The sequence below is a fragment of the Somniosus microcephalus genome, chromosome 17 (genome assembly GCF_052327205.1).
Source record: "Somniosus microcephalus isolate GS21.2 chromosome 17, FLI_Smic_1.0, whole genome shotgun sequence".
NCBI lineage: Eukaryota > Metazoa > Chordata > Chondrichthyes > Squaliformes > Somniosidae > Somniosus > Somniosus microcephalus.
Window position 1 is genome coordinate 31463332 of NC_141003.1, and position 15647 is coordinate 31478978.

Below are 15647 nucleotides of genomic sequence, written 5' to 3' on the forward strand. Positions count from 1 at the left end.
CATCCCCCCTGTACCTCTTGCACAAAACCTTAAATCTGTGTCCCCTACTCCTTGTACCATCAACTAGTGGGAACAGCCTTTCCCCGTTTAGCCTATCCAAACCCGTCATAATCTTGTACAGCTCTATCAAATCACCCCTCAACCTACTTTGCTCTAATGAAAACAAATCCAGCTTCTCTAACCCGTCCTTGTAGCTAAGATCCCCCAGCCCCAGAACCATTCTGGTAAATCTCCTCTGCACCCTCTCAAGGGCCTTCACATCCTTCCTAAAGTGTGGTGACCAGAACTGGACGTAACACTCCAGTTGTGGCCCAACCAGCACTTTATAAAGGTTCAGCATAACTTCTCTACTTTTGTACTCAATACCTCTCTTTATGAAGCCCAAGATCCCATATGCTTTGCTAACCACTCTCTCAATATGTCCCACCATCTTCAGGGACCTATGCACATTAACTCCCAGGTCCCTCTGTCCCTGCACACTCTTAAAACTGTGCCATTAAGTGTATATTGCCTCTCCTTGTTCCTTCTGCCAAAATGCATCACCTCACATTTCTCTGTATTGAATTCCATCTGCCACTTGTCTGCCCATTCTGCTAGCCTTTCTATGTCCTGTTGCAGTCGATTGATATCATCATCACTGTTTGCCACACCTCCAAGTTTGGTGTCATCGGCAAATTTAGAAATTCCACTATTCCAATATCCAGGTCATTTATATATATCAAAAAAAGCAGCGGCCCCAGCACTGACCCTTGGGGAACACCACTGTCTACCATCCTCCAGTCTGAAAAACAGCCATTGGTACTTTGTCAAACACCTTCCAAAAATCCATGTAGACAACATCCATTGCATTGCCTTCATCAATCCTCTCTGTTACTTCATCAAAAAATTCAATTGGATTAGCCAAACACAATCTTCCTTTTACAAACCCATGTTGGCTCTCCTTAATTAGCTTAAACCTCTCCAAATGCCCGTTAATGTTTTCCTTGATTATTGTTTCTAAAACTTTACACACCACTGATGTTAAACTGACCGGCTGTAGTTACTGGGATTGTCCTTACACCCTTTCTTGAACAATGGTGTCACATTTGCCACTTTCCAATCCTCAGGCACCTCCCCCACATCTAGGGAAGATTGGAAAATTATGGTAAGCCCTTCCGCTATCTCCTCCCCCAATTCCCTTAGCAACCTGGGATGTAAGCCATCTGGACCAGGCGACTTGTCCACTCTAAGCATACCCAGCCTTTCTAGTACATCCTGCCTATCAATTTTCACCCCTTCCATTGCTTCTACCTTTTCCACTTCTACTGATATTTTCTCAGTATCCACCTCCATTGTCTATAGTGTGTTTGATTATGATCCTGGTGGCTGCATGTTGCCTCATTATATTTGTGCTCTGCTACTGCTTGTGATTGTGTTAGAGATGCCATTAGCCAGGGCTCAAGAAGGTAGCATTGGTCTCCTAGGAGCCAATCATGCACATTTCTTTCCAGCTCAATTAATCCTGGTAGAGTGCACTACCGTCAAGTGAAGGCAGTCTTGACTACTGCCTGGGAAGTGGACATTTACTTGCACAATCATGTCTTGATGATCTCAGATGACTTTCACATTGATGAAGTGGAAGCCCTTGTGATTCATAAAGGCCATGGGATTATGTGCAGGGGCCCATAGTGCCACATCAGTGCCAATGAGGCACGGGACCTTGAAAATTCCTGGCATCTGGAAAATTCCACTGCCCTATCATTTTGTTGCTAGTTAGCCATGGGGAAAGTGATAAAATGACTTGCCTACTTCAGTAAATTGCTAAATACATTGGTGAACTGTGCATTGGCTGATGTTGCTGATGCCCCCTTTGGCATCTTAGAATGAACCTGAAGCATATAAGGGGTGCAGGTTGGCAGGAGGTCACTTTCCAGGAGATGTAAAGTTCTGGCACTGGCTCTTGAGTCAAGCATAACCTACAAAGACACATTTCCTCTGACATGCCAAGGGAGGTGTGATTCTGTGTGTAGATATGGGTTTGGAGGTAATGGCAGTGGAGGTAGTCTGTTTCAGAGTAATTTCACTGACCTCGTATCCCTCCTTTCACCCTTTTCATCTTCCAAAAGGCATAAAAATAATGGGATTCCCAATGGATGTCCAGTAGTAAATTATAGGTAATACAACCAAAAATATCTGAAACAAAACTCTGACACAAAACCTCAAAAAATAAATTGGCCAACTAAAAAACAGCTTTGAAAACAACCTGCACTGCAAATCTCCAGTAAAATTGTAGTCGGTTGGCTCTTCTCCGGGTAACATGGAGACAAATGCCAACAGAAATTGAAGGCCCCTTTGGGTTTGGTTGATGCAAAAATTGCAGGCCTTGTTCTGATGAAAGGGGAGGTAGTCTGTTTCAGAGTAATTTCACTGACCTGAAATGTTAACTCTGTTTCTCTCTCCACAGGTGGTGCCTGACCGGCTGAGTCTTTGCCAGCATTTCTGTTTTTACTTCAGATTTCAAGCATCCGCAGTACTTTGCTTTTGTTTTTCCTTTAAATGCTGCTTCCTGTCAACCCAGAATAGGCGGCTGCCTGCAAGGCACCTCTTACAGTGGAAAAATTAACACCCAGCGCATTCCCAGTGAGAAGCATTGGGAAATCTTGCCAGTGTTAATTGTAAAATCATCATTTCAATGTACCAGTGTATGATAATGAAGCTATGGACTGTTTTCAGCCTTAGGCCCACTTAGATAAACAAGTTAACACACCCGTGTAAAAATAGCCCACCCAGAAATGTAGAACAGGTCCATTAAGCATTCACATACTGCCAGTTAAACTGCAGCTTAGTAACAATGTGTACCAGTCCTGGGACACATTAGCAACTGTCCTAAATATAAACAAGATTTTTTTTTTCTTGGCAAACAGCTTTTCCTTAGCAAAACAAATCTGCACAGGAAGAGTCTATAAATATGGAGCAACATTGAAACCACACTGCCAGTCATTTATAGAATGTTGTATTTTTATTTGTGCCACGTCACGTGACATCTTCTCTGGAGTTTTTTTTAAACAGTATTTCATGGAGATAGTGTCATTGTGGCACTTTCAGGAAAAGGAACGGCTCAAAGTTAGGCCACTGGAATACTTCATTATCTGCACATCAAAGTACATTGCCGTTAAAATAATAAAATAAAAGGATGTAAATATTCAATTTATTATTTTAATTACTCGCCTAATGTGTGGTATGAACAGAAGACATGATCATGATTCGTAGGATACAGATTATAGGGGTAAGTGACCCCGAGCTGTTCACAAGGAAGCTGCTACTGCAGTCTTTTCACCCCATCTCTGAACTGTGCAACCTATGAGCACAGCTTTCTCACTCAGTGCCCGACTGTAGAGTCACACGTGCCGCTGACCATAATCCATAAGAATTCAGTCAGATATAGGTCAAGTGCTACATTTTATTATTTAATTCTCCCGGTGCAGAATTTCATGTGTTGAGTTGTGAAGGTCAGCGCGCCACATTCACGGTTGGTGCCATTTCCCATCCTATATCTGACTGAATTCTTATGGGTTATGGTCAGTGGTACACCTACCACACTGCCCCCACCCCACACAAACACACACAGACTTAGATTTTTCACACTTTCTTACTTTGGTGCGTTTTCTGGTATATTTGAATCAACACTAGAACTGAACATGGGCATTGCATTATTTTTCATCTGATAACGAAGAGACTTTGGTCAATTGTATTAACAATGACTCTCTGTTTACCATATGGACATGAATTATTTTTCTTTATAGGGTAAATTCACTGATCCCACCCTCCCAGTGGGAAGCAACACTTAAAGGAAGCACGAGTCAGAAATCACTACTACAGCGTTGTGGTCCTATCTCTGAACGGCAGCTCCTCTGAACATAGTTCCCTGTAGTGAGTGCAGGATTGGTGAAATTATCTCCAAAGTTAAAATGAGCGCACTGCTTCCAGAGTTAAAACTGTACACACTCCTTCCAAATGCTGACAACCCGCAAAGGCCAAATGGTGATGCATTTCCAGGAGCTTCTGGTGCATACTAGTACAGAAAAATTAAATACTTTACATTAAAAAATGGGTCATTTTTGTTAATTTTAACATTTTTATACTTCACAAATGTTTAATAATAAAGGAATACAAACCAAAGGATTAATTAAGCCCTACTTCCCCAAAAGTTACCTCAATAGTCACTCTTCCAATTAACAGAAATTCTCTCTCCTGCAACTCTCCCTCCCTGACTCAGTTTACAGGGCTGCTCCCTCCCCTTTCAATCTCACCAATTAATACTGGCACTTACTCCCCCACCTCAGTTAATGTTGGCTCTCTTTGCTCCTATCCCAATTCACACTTGACACTCCTCCCCACCAATTATTGTGAGCACTTTCTTCCCGTACACCCACCCCTAATTAAGCCTGCCACTCTTCCCCTCTCCTTGTTTATGTTGACATCTTTGCTTCACTCCCAACTCACACTGGATTCTCCTCCCCACCAATTAATGATGGCACTTTCCTCCGTCAAACCCCTTACCCCAGTTAATCTGGCACACTTCTCATCCTCCAATTAATCCTGGCACTCTCCCCCTCCCCTCATTAATCCTGGCACTCTCCCCCTCCCCTCATTAATCCTGGCACTCTCCCCCTCCCCTCATTAATCCTAGCACTCTCCCCCTCCCCTCATTAATCCTGGCACTCTCCCCCTCCCCTCATTAATCCTGGCACTCTCCCTCTCCCCTCATTAATCCTGGCACTCTCCCCCTCCCCTCATTAATCCTTGCACTCACCCTCTCCCCTCATTAATCCTGGCACTCTCCCCCTCCCCTCATTAATCCTGGCACTCTCCCCCTCCCCTCATTAATCCTGGCACTCTCCCCCTCCCCTCATTAATCCTGGCACTCTCCCCCCTCCCCTCATTAATCCTGGCACTCTCCCCCTCCTCTCATTAATCCTGGCACTCTCCCCCACCCCTCATTAATCCTGGCACTCTCCCCCTCCCCTCATTAATCCTGGCACTCTCCCCCTCCCCTCATTAATCCTGGCACTCTCCCTCTCCCCTCATTAATCCTGGCATTCTCCCCCTCCCCTCATTAATCCTTGCACTCACCCTCTCCCCTCATTAATCCTGGCACTCTCCCCCTCCCCTCATTAATCCTTGCACTCACCCTCTCCCCTCATTAATCCTGGCACTCTCCCCCTCCCCTCATTAATCCTGGCACTCTCCCCCTCCCCTCATTAATCCTGGCACTCTCCCCCTCCCCTCATTAATCCTGGCACTCTCCCCCCTCCCCTCATTAATCCTGGCACTCTCCCCCTCCCCTCATTAATCCTGGCACTCTCCCCCCAGCCCCTCATTAATCCTGGCACTCTCCCCCTCCCCTCATTAATCCTGGCACTCTCCCCCTCCCCTCATTAATCCTGGCACTCTCCCCCTCCCCTCATTAATCCTGGCACTCTCCCCCTCCCCTCATTAATCCTGGCACTCTCCCCCTCCCCTCATTAATCCTGGCACTCTCCCCCTCCCCTCATTAATCCTGGCACTCTCCCCCCTCCCCTCATTAATCCTGGCACTCTCCCCCTCCCCTCATTAATCCTGGCACTCTCCCCCCAGCCCCTCATTAATCCTGGCACTCTCCCCCTCCCCTCATTAATCCTGGCACTCTCCCCCTCCCCTCATTAATCCTGGCACTCTCCTCCTCCCCTCATTAATCCTGGCACTCTCCCCCTCCCCTCATTAATCCTGGCACTCTCCCTCTCCCCTCATTAATCCTGGCACTCTCCCCAGCCCCTCATTAATCCTGGCACTCTCCCCAGCCCCTCATTAATCCTGGCACTCTCCCCCTCCCCTCATTAATCCTGGCACTCTCCCCCTCCCCTCATTAATCCTGGCACTCTCCCCCTCCCCTCATTAATCCTGGCACTCTCCCTCTCCCCTCATTAATCCTGGCACTCTCCCCAGCCCCTCATTAATCCTGGCACTCTCCCCCTCCCCTCATTAATCCTGGCACTCTCCCCCTCCCCTCATTAATCCTGGCACTCTCCCCCTCCCCTCATTAATCCTGGCACTCTCCCCCTCCCCTCATTAATCCTGGCACTCTCCCCCTCCCCTCATTAATCCTGGCACTCTCCCCCTCCCCTCATTAATCCTGGCACTCTCCCCCTCCCCTCATTAATCCTGGCACTCTCCCCCTCCCCTCATTAATCCTGGCACTCTCCCCCTCCCCTCATTAATCCTGGCACTCTCCCCCTCCTCTCATTAATCTTGGCACTCTCCCCCTCCCCTCATTAATCCTGGCACTCTCCCCCTCCCCTCATTAATCCTGGCACTCTCCCCCTCCCCTCATTAATCCTGGCACTCTCCCTCCTCTCATTAATCTTGGCACTCTCCCCCTCCCCTCATTAATCCTGGCACTCTCCCCCTCTCCTCATTAATCCTGGCACTCTCCCCCTCCCCTCATTAATCCTGGCACTCTCCCCCTCCCCTCATTAATCCTGGCACTCTCCCCCTCCCCTCATTAATCCTGGCACTCTCCCCCCAGCCCCTCATTAATCTTGGCACTCTCCCCCTCCCCTCATTAATCCTGGCACTCTCCCCCTCCCCTCATTAATCCTGGCACTCTCCCCCTCCCCTCATTAATCCTGGCACTCACCCTCTCCCCTCATTAATCCTGGCACTCTCCCCCCAGCCCCTCATTAATCCTGGCACTCTCCCCCTCCCCTCATTAATCCTGGCACTCTCCCCCCAGCCCCTCATTAATCCTGGCACTCTCCCTCTCCTCTCATTAATCCTGGCACTCTCCCCCTCCCCTCATTAATCCTGACACTCTCCCCCTCCCCTCATTAATCCTGGCACTTTCCCCAGCCCCTCATTAATCCTGGCACTCTCCCCCTCCCCTCATTAATCCTGGCACTCTCCCCCTCCCCTCATTAATCCTGGCACTCTCCCCCTCCCCTCATTAATCCTGGCACTCTCCCCCCAGCCCCTCATTAATCTTGGCACTCTCCCCCTCCCCTCATTAATCCTGACACTCTCCCCCTCCCCTCATTAATCCTGGCACTTTCCCCCTCCCCTCATTAATCCTGGCACTCTCCCTCTCCCCTCATTAATCCTGGCACTCTCCCCCTCCCCTCATTAATCCTGGTACTCCTCCCCCTCACCTCATTAATCCTGGCACTCTCCCCCTCCCCTCATTAATCCTGGCACTCTTCCCCCTCTCCTCATTAATCCTGGCACTCTGCCCCTCACCTCATTAATCCTGGCTCTCTCCCCCCAGCCCCTCCACGCACACACAATGCTTCCCCCAGATGATCCGCTCTCCTTCCTCCCCAGTGTTTCTTCTCAGTGTTGCTCCTGAACTCTAACCTTCTACTGCTGCTGCTGTGATTTTTCCTGGTGCTAAATCTTTTTGTCCTTCTAATCCTGTTCCAATTTCAGATTATGCCCCCTTCATTTCCTTTCCGGGCAGCTTATTTGTTTGACATAACATCACTTTGCCTGACTTCAGCCTTTCTCATACTGCACTTCATCCCTGGAGAGAGTCTTTAGTATATTTAACTCCAGATTGAAAATCAATATGGAGAAGCATTATTGTTACTGAGTCCAATAACACAAGTTTCCTCTCAGCAGTAAGTTTCAGCTACATCAACCACCTTTTCTTAGTGACAATCATTTCTTTTTAGTGTTTGGAATACTAACCTAGCCATATATAAAGTATTATTTCATCCCCAAATATTATCTCCATCATCAAATTCAGGGAGCTATGTGTGGCATTTAAAGACAAAGAATTAGGTATATTTTAATTCATTTTACATAGTTCAGTTTATCTTTGAATTGTACTGAACTTTACCTCATCTGGGAGCTTTCTTGACTTTTGCCAAAGATTGTTCTCCATTTTTTAAATAAATGGTCCTAACTACCTTTTCATTGATAAATGACAATGTAAGGGCTAACTCCATCATCCCAGGCTTCCAGCCAGGAACCACACTCACAGGGAGCACGGGCCAGAGAACTGTGGTTCCCCGTTGGGAGTGCAGGATTCTGGATACACTCCAAAGTCTGCTACAGCTAGTCTTCTTGTCTTGAGTAATTTATTTCAGTGGGTTTCAACTGTGAATGAATTAAAAAGCACAAACTTTGCCTGTTACTTTATTAAGTATAATTGTCAGAATATTAAAGACTTGCAGGGAAGATTTCTTCCACTTGTTTTGTGTTAGTGATGTTGTAAACACAGTAACAGTTTAAATGGGTAGCTGGAGCCAATGATAGGGTATATTATATATGGGCTATGGGAGGAAATTAAATGGGTGGACAGTTAATGATTGGGTAGACTGTGGACTGTGGAAAAAATTCCTTGAAATATCTGAAATTATATTGGGTGGGCTGCCGGCACAGGAAACTTTGAGCATTTTTGCCTGTTTTGATGGGTGTAATCAGAAATAAAGCACGTGACCATTAATGTTACTCTATTTTTGCATGCTAATAATTAGTTCCTGCATGTTAAGTAGTTAGGAGTGATGGGCTCCTTTTTTCCCATCTCAGATAAAGAGAACTAATACATGTAAATTCAACATATTTCTCACATCGCTGTGGTAGCTCTGCCACTTCTGGTATACCTTCTTAATTAATAAGTAAATTACCGATTTATCTTGGAATGGTAGGGAAATGTGTCTGTCGAAAGAAATGGGACTGCAACAACCCCGGATCGGGAAAGGCACGTTGTCATCTCCAACATGTGTTGCTGTTATTTGCTGTTGCAATTGCATTGTATGCAGATCCTGGAACTGCACCTGGCTGGAAGTTATTACTCCAGATTTTGAGGAAACTATACCTTCCAAAGGATATGAGCATACAGATTAGTATTGGTAATATTAGTGGATGGATGCTCAATGCATTCTTCTGTCTGCTGTTTTCACTAAAGGGTAACCTGTTTAAAACAAATGGGTTATTTGAAAAGATACTGTCTAGGCAAAAATAATCTTAAAATACCAGGGAGGAATGTGATATGAGCACATTAAGCATTCATACAGCGATATTGATCACAGCCATTTCCAGGCTTCTGACTTTATGCAGAACAACATATCTTAAAACAACATATGGATTCATTTTGTAAGATTTGAAACTTCACATTAATCTTTCCGACTCACTCTGAAACACCATGGGCTAGATCCAGCGGCTAAGTGTAAAGGCACTTACCTCCTGGATCCAGCAGTACTTGCCTCCCTTTAGCTGGCGGGTTCCCTGAGGCCTGGGAAATCCAACCAGCCAGAGTTAAATTTGAAATGGTGGATCACCATGAGGCATGCCAGCCTCATTATAATATTTAAATAGGCAGCCTGCCTCCTGCAAGTGGGTTGGCTGCCCACCCCAGTTAAAACCAGAAGTGGCGGGTTGGGGTTGGGATTCAGTTATTTAACTCTTTAATAACCCGCCCATTTTTGGGGGTTAAAATTCCCCCCATGAGTGGACGAAGTGGGAGTCATGGTGAAATTCCAGATTACCAGTTGCATAGCTCACTGCATTGTTAATCCCAAAACAAAAAGGACCCCCAACTGCTTCAGGGCCTGGGGGAAAATCTAGGGTAAAGGACGCAGGAGATGATTGGCAACGGAAGAAATTGATTGGTGCCTGGAAACATGCCAAGAGCAACGAAAGGGAACTCCCACTGAGGCCTAGAGCGGGCGGTAGTAGGTTTAGAAGGAATGATCTGCAAGTCTCCAGCTGATACCAAGATACGTGCGAGAGTTAGGACTATAGAGGATGCTCAACTACTACAAGCAGATCTAGATGTCCTGGGGGATTGGGCCCAGTGTTTGGCAGAAGATGTTTAACTTAGAAAAGAGTACTTATGCACGTGGGTGGGTCAATTGTTAAACATACATACACCCTACAGCGAAAAGAAAGTAGTTCCTTCCACCCCATAGATGCCCAGACGTGTCATTGGAGATGCGGCCGGGTGAATTGCTGAATTTCTTGTGGCTCCCACCTCCTTTGCACAAGCAAGCTGGACACTGGTAACATCTTGTGCCTCCCAAACTAGAATGACATAGAATTTACAGCACAGAAACAAGCCATTCGGCTCAATTGATCTAGGTCGCTGTTTACGCTCCACACGAGCCTCCTCACACCCTACTTCATCTAATTCTATCAGCAAATCTTTCTATTCCTTTCTCCTTCATGTACTTATCTAGCTTCCCCTTAAATGCATCTATGTTATCTGCCTCAGCTACTCCCTGTGGTAGCGAGTTCCACATTCTAACCACTCTCTGGGTAAAGAAGTTTCTCCTGAATTTCTTATTGGATTTATTAGTGACTATCTTCTATTTATAACCTCTAGTTTTGGACACCTCCACAAGCAGAAACATCTTCTCTACATCTACCCTATCAAACCACTTCATGATTTTAAAGACCTCGATAAGATCTATTAGTGGCTGCCCATGATGGGCACATTCTAGTGCAAGCACCCACCCAATTATTAAGTGATCCCACATTGAACCTAGATACTCCAGCAAGGTGAGGAGCACAGGTCACCAGTAGATCAGGATTCCTGCTCTGCTGTACTTATGGCAGCAAGCAGGATCGAGGAATTTTGGCTCCTATGCTTTCCTGCTGACCGGAAAGGGAGCAGATTTAGGATAAGACCTCCCACTTTAATCTCCGAATCATTACTGAATAATGCTTTTCTTGCTAGCTATTTAATAATTAGAATAATGGGAATAGGGCGGGTAAATATGATTCGAACTATTTTCTCTCATGGAGGATGAACACTCATGGACAATCGAATAACTAGGGCGGTAGATAGGGTTTTAAACTAAATAGTGGGGGGGGGTTTCAGGTGAAGGGGAATTTAGAAAGTCAAAGAGAAAGGAGAAGGCAATAGTGCAGGGTAGCAATAGGGGTGATGATAACCAGAGTGTGACAGGAGGAGGCAGAGTGTACGAACATAAGCGTGCACCAGCAAATAGAGTCAGAGTAGCTAAAAATGGTATAAAGAAAAAATGAAAAGCTCTTTATCTGAATGCACACAGCATTCATAACAAGATAGATGAGTTGACGGCACAAATAGAAATAAATGGGTATGATCTGATAGCCATTACAGAGACGTGGTTGCAAGGTGACCAAGGCTGGGAACTGATTATTCAGGGTTACTTGACATTTCAGAAGGATAGACAGAAAGGAAAAGGAGGTGGGGAAGCTCTGTTAATAAAGGATGAGATCAGTGCAGTGGTGATAAATGATATTGGCTCAGAAGATCAAGATTTAGAATCAGTTTGGGTGGAGATAAGAAATTGTAAGGGAAAGAAGTCACTGGTGGGAGTAGTCTATAGGCCCCCTAACAGTAGCTACACTGTAGGACAGAGTATAAATCAAGAAATAATAGGGGCTTGGAAGAAAGGTACTGCGATAATCATGGGCGATTTTAATCTTCATATAGATTGGACAAATCTAATTGGCATGGGTAGCCTTGAGGACGAGTTCATAGAATGTATTCGGGATGGTTTCTTAGAACAATACATTGTGGAACCAACCAGGGAGAAGGCTATTTTAGATCTGGTAATGTGTAATAAGACAGGATTAATTAATGATCTCATAGTAAAGGATCCTCTAGGGAAGAATGATCATAGCATGATAGAGTTTCAAATTCAGTTTGAGGGTGAGAAACTTGGGTCTGAAACTAGTTTCCTAAACTTAAATAAAGGCAATTACAAAGGTATGAAGACAGAGTTGGCTAAAGTAGACTGGAAAAATAGATTAAAGGGTAAGACGGTAGATAAGCAGTGGCAGACATTTAAGGAGATATTTCATAACTCTCAGCAAAGGTTTATTCCAGTGAGAAAGAAAGATTCTATGAGAAGGATGAACCATCCGTGGCAAACTAAGGAAGTTAAGGATGGTATCAAATTGAAAGAAAAGGCATACAATGTTGTGAAGATTAGTGGTAAGCCAGAGGTTTGGGAAGTCTTTAGAAACCAGCAAAGGATGATTAAAAAAATAATAAAGAGGGAGAAGATAGATTATGAATGTAAACCAGCAAAAAATATAAAAACAGACAGTAAGAGCTTCTACCAGGTATATAAAAGGGAAGAGAGTAGCTAAAGTAAATGTTGGTCCCTTAGAGGATGGAATTGGGGAATTAATAATGGGAAACAGGGAAATGGCAGAGACTTTGAACAAATATTTTGTATCGGTCTTCACAGTAGAAGACACTAAAAGCATCCCAATAATAATTGATAATCAAGGGGCTATAGGGAGGGAGGAACTTAAAACAATGACTATCACTAGAGAAAAAGTACTAGGCAAACTAATGGGTCTAAAGACTGACAAGTCCCCTGGACCTGATGGCCTGCATCCTAGGGTCTTAAAAGAAGTGGCTGCAGAGATAGTGGATGCGTTGGTTGTAATCTACCAAAATTCCCTGAATTCTGGAGAGGTCCCAGCAGATTGGTAAACCGCAAATGTAATGCCCCTATTCAAGAAAGGAAGGAGGCAAAAAGCAGGAAACTATAGGCCAGTTAGCCTAACATCTGCCATTGGGAAAATGCTGGAATCCATTATTAAGGAAGTAATAGAAGGATATTTAGAAAATCAAAATACAATCAAGCACAGTCAGCATGGTATTATGAAAGGGAAATCGTGTTTAACAAATTTACTAGAGTTCTTTGAGGATGTAACGAATAGGGTGGATAAAGGGGAACCAGTAGATGTAGTGTATTTGGATTTCCAGAAGGCATTCGATAAGGTGCCACATAAAAGGTTACTGCACAAGATAAGAGCTCACGGGGTTGGGGGTAATATATTAGCATGGATAGAGGATTGGCTAACTAACAGAAAACAGAGAGTCAGGATAAGTGGGTAATTTTCTGGTTGGTAAACTGTAACTAGTGGGGTGCCACAGGGATCAGTGCTGGGGCCTCAACTATTTACAATCTATATTAATAACTTGAATGAAGGGACCGTGTGTACTGTAGCCAAATTTGCTGATGATACAAAGATAGGTGGGAAAGCAAGTTGTGAGGAGGGCACAAAGAATCTGCAAAGGGATATAGATAGGTTAAGTGAGTGGGCAAAAATTTGGCAGATGGATGTGGGAAAATGTGAGGTTATCCACTATGGTAGGAAAAATAAGAAAGCAAATTATTATTTAAATGGAGAGAGACTACAAAATGCTGCAGTACAGAGGGATCTGGGTGTCCTCGTACATGAAACACAAAAAGTTAGCATGCAGGTACAGCAAGTAATTAGGAAGGCAAATGGAATGTTGACCTTTATTGCAAGGGGGATGGAGTATAAAAGTAGGGCAGTCTTGCTACAACTGTACAGGGCGTTGGTGAGAACACACCTGGAGTACTGCATGCAGTTTTGGTCTCCTTATTTAAGGAGGGATATACTTGCATTGGAGGCAGTTCAGAGAAGGTTCACGAGGTTGATTCCTGGGATGAAGTGGTTGTCTTATGAAGAAAGGTTGAGCAGGTTGGGCCTATACTCAATGGGGTTTAGAAGAATGAGAGGGGATCTTATTGAAACATATAAGATTCTGAGGAGGCTTGACAGGGTAGATGCAGGGAGGATGTTTTCCCTCGTGGGTGAATCTAGAACTAGGGGGCATAGTTTCAGGATAAGGGGTCGTCCATTTAAAACGGAGATGAGGAGGAATTTCTTCTCTCAGAGGGTAGTGAATCTTTGGAATTCTCTACCCGAGAGCTGTGGAGGCGGAGTCATTGAATATATTCAAGGCGGAGATCGACATATATTTGATCTACAGGGGAGTCGAGGGTTATAGGGAGCAGGCGGGAAAGTGGTGTTGAGGCCAAGATCAGATCAGCCATGATCTTATTGAATGGCGGAGCCGGCTCGAGGGGCCGAATGGCCTACTCCTATTGCTATTTCCTATGTTCTTATGTTCTAGCGCTGGCACAGACTGGTTGGACTGAATGGCCCATTTCTGCATTGCAGCTCCGATATAATTCTACGTAAAGTGGGCATTAAAGGCAAGCAGATTTTTTGCATGTGAGCAACATGTTATGGGGATATTCAAATTGCCTTGCTAAAGATTCACACAAATTTACAATTGTTTGTGGATTAAAAGTTATTTCCTCATATAAGGGCAACCTCCCTTTAACTGGCCACCTCTCCTTAAATATCTGCGGCAATATAGAACTGCAAAAAGGCTCTGCAGTCCAATGCTTGGCCCCAATAACTAATACCTCTCAATCAGTCACTCCCTCATATCTATCTAATTTTCAGTTAAAGATGTCCACACTATCTGCTTCCCCGGGCAGTTCACAACCCTCTACTTAAAGTAGTTAAACTGTCTGCACATCTTTCCTCTTCTAAGCATGAGTGTGTGTCCTCTGAGACCTAGTGGCAATCTCAAATATCCTACTGGGGTATGCAAAGCCTCAGCTCCTTGTGAATGAAGTTTCCCCATCCCTGACAATGGCCACTTCCCTTTAAATAGCTCCAGCAATGCAAGCGATCCCACGCAGCACTGTGCAAGCTCTCAGTATGAAAAACTGTTCCCATATTACTACTGACCACTTCCACCTTGAAGAAAACAAAACTTCAACAACATTATTTTAAGATCACAGCAACAAAACTGCAGTTTAGTATTTTTAGGGCAGATTTTCCTGTTATTGCACTAGGCATAAAGGATCAACTGGGACAGAGAAAATTCACACAGGGAGAATGCCATCCCCATAATGCAGCCCACCCAATTGTCCTGTAGGCACTGTCCCAGGTGATTCTATAAACCAAGTTCTGTTACAGGAAAATCTGCCCTGGTGCCCATAAATCCTTGTCACCTACATAATTTACTAGTCAAGTAGAAAACATCCCTACCCCCAATAATACCCTAATTCTCAATTTAATCACCTCCAGACTTGACTTCCCATGACCCTCCTCATTGGCCTCAAAAGCTCTACCCTTACATAAATATTCATTCAAAACTGTGCTGCCCACATGCCTGGCGCACTCATCACCCTTGTCTTCACTGATCTCCACTGCCACGCTCTCCCCCCGTCCTCCAAGAAACTGAATTCAAAATCCTCATCTCATTTACAAATCTTTCCATAGCCACACCCTTCCTTGCCTCTGCAACCTCCTCCAGTCCTCTCTCACAGTTCCTGCCTTCTAGTCTTCCAAATCTGGCCTCCTATGCACCCCCTCTCCCACCACTGCTGCAACGTCACTGGCAGAGCTTTTAACCACCACATTTCCATACTCAGACCCATTCTCTAAACTCCTTCACCTTGCCACTTCTCTCTCCACCTTCAAATGCCTATCATCTTGACCATAATTTTCAGTCATCTCACAAACCTCTTCCCTTATCATAGGGTACCCATTTCTTTTCCATGAAGTTAACTGCTATACAAGTGTAATTTGCTGTTGTTATTATATTAATAATGTTAGTTTCTGCAATTGAACCATTGCTGTTGTGATTCATTTAGCCCCTTAGAATGCTGAAAATAGATACAGGCACCTTCCCATCTCACTTCTACATAGAAATGTCTGCACTGTCTGCACCTTAAACTGGCCTGACTGACTGCTTCAGCACTTTCAATTCAAACAACACCACGAGTTGTTTTGAAAGTGTTTACACAGGCAGTGCGGTAAGGGGTTTGGTACACACCACGAGTAGATTACAA

At 44.7% G+C, this 15647-nt stretch overlaps 1 protein-coding gene across 2 annotated transcripts in view; it reads right to left on the bottom strand.

Annotated features, from left to right (window-relative positions):
• The window catches only part of LOC147105616 (potassium voltage-gated channel subfamily A member 3-like), a 73849-nt gene that overhangs the window by 7387 nt on the left and 50815 nt on the right, over positions 1 to 15647 (bottom strand). The window lies entirely within an intron of this gene.